The sequence below is a fragment of the Arachis ipaensis genome, chromosome B09 (genome assembly GCF_000816755.2).
Source record: "Arachis ipaensis cultivar K30076 chromosome B09, Araip1.1, whole genome shotgun sequence".
In the NCBI taxonomy this organism is placed as follows: domain Eukaryota; kingdom Viridiplantae; phylum Streptophyta; class Magnoliopsida; order Fabales; family Fabaceae; genus Arachis; species Arachis ipaensis.
This window is the reverse complement of record NC_029793.2, coordinates 124845069-124847257: the sequence shown is the minus strand read 5'-3', so window position 1 is coordinate 124847257 and position 2189 is coordinate 124845069.

Here is a 2189-nt window from a genome sequence, read left to right as displayed (position 1 = left end):
CAACCGTGAACTGTCATCGTCTTTTCTGGACGTTTCTTCCTTGTGTTGAAGCTTTCCGACATTGCAAGCCATTGGTCAGCATAGACGGTACTCATCTGTTTGGCAAGTATGGAGGGACTTTGTTCCTTGCCATCGCTCAAGATGGGAACTCCAACATCTTGCCTATTGCTTTCAATCTCGTGGAGGGGAAAATGCCGAGTCGTGGTCTTTCTTCCTGACCAACCTGCGCCAACATGTGACTCCGCAACAGGGGATACGGGTCATCTCAGATAGGCACAACGGCATCAAGGCTGCACTAGAGAACCCTAACAGTGGGTGGTTACCCCCTCATGCGTACCGAGCATTTTGTATTCGGCATGTTGCAGCTAACTTCGCACTCAGTTTCAAGGGCACGGATGCAAAGCGTTTGCTTGTGAACGCTGCTTATGCGAAGATTGAGGCAGAGTTTTACTATTGGTTTGATATAATGCGGACTGAGAATCCGGCAATGTGTGATTGGGCGAACAGAATAGAATACGATAAGTGGACTCAGCACCAGAATGGTGGCAGGCGATTCGGTCACATGACGACTAATATATATGAGTGTGTTAATTCTTTTTTGAAGGGTACACGGAATCTTCCAGTTATCGCCCTTGTGAAGTCCACATATGGTCGCTAGCGGAGTTGTTTGGGATTCATGGATAAACGGCAGAGGCTCAGTTGGCCAGCGGTGCCAAGTTTTGCCAGTCTTTTATGAAGGCGATGGAGCGCAACTTGAGAGACTCCAGGTGCTTCACTGTCACCCTATTCGATAGACACCAGTCAGAATACACCGTTGCCGAGACGACACCGACCGGGAGCTTTTCGCTTGGGACGTACTGAATTTCCCTTCATGATCGTATATGCGACTGTGGATACTTTCAGGCTCTCCATTATCCATGTTGCCATGTGATTGCATGTTGTGCCCAGTCACGGGCTGACTGGTTTATCTATGTCGACAAAGTCTACACCATGTAGAAGGTGTTCAGGGTGTACCAAATGGGTTTTGTGCCGCCAGTACCAGAGAGACTTTGGCCACCTTATGACGGTCCGACCGTTATTCCAGATCCTAGCTTGAGGCGTTGTCGTGATGGGCAACCGAGGTCTACTAGAATCCGAAACAACATGGATGAGGCCAACCCTAACCGACCGAAGCGATGCGGGCTCTGCAGACAGCCTGGGCACATGCGTAGATCTTGCCCCCAGAGAGGCTCCACCGTCGCGAGTAGTTCGTAGAACTTGTAGTCTTTGTGCTTCTAGTTTTTTTAATTTTATTTTCTCATGTAGCAATTTGCATTTTTGGGTGTTAGTGTTAGTGCCTTTGGTGTGTTAGTGTTAGTGTTAGTTCCGGCCTATTTGTATGACTTATGACATTTTTATTTCCTTTAACTATTAATTGTTGTATGACTATTACATTTGTATGACTTATGTAGTAATTTATTCTGTGTTAGTGTTAATGCCTGGTGGCTATTATATTTCTACGGCTTATTGCTTATGAAGAGTATATTTGTATAACTTCATACATTTTGCATCACGGGTTGTTACTATTAGACTGGTATTCATGAATATGTTCCAAAGCTTCCACTCTCTTCATAATCCTCTAGAGGGTGTAGCGGAATAGGCTTCGGGCCCATATGATCATAAACCGCTACAGGGTGTAGCGGTTTATGAGTATTTAAGTTCTCAACGTAATCCGCGACAGGGTGTAGCAGATTACGTGTATTTAAGTTCCGCTAGAGGGTGTCGCGAATTATATACAATTGCGTTTGTTGCATTTACGTCTGGAGTTTGCCAATGTTGTATTGCGTAAAGGTTTCCTTCAATCATTTTATTTATGTAAATTGCCCTTATTTCTAATATAAACATTTATTATTTAACCTATTTTTTTAAAAGGAAATTAATTAAGTTATTTACCTAAATTGGGCCTAAAACAAAAAAAGATAGCTTTTGAAGTTTTGTAAACAGACATTTAGTAAATAGAATGATGAGTTGATAGCTTGGCACTCTCTTATTATTCTAGACAATAATAAAATAATAGGGATTTTTTTTTTTCTCAATCAAAATAAAAAAGATGTCGTTTTAATAGTGTGTCAACTATTTTAGACATTCTAACTATTAAAATGACATCATTTCTCTTTTAATTCATGAGCCATGTGGTTTACGAGACATAA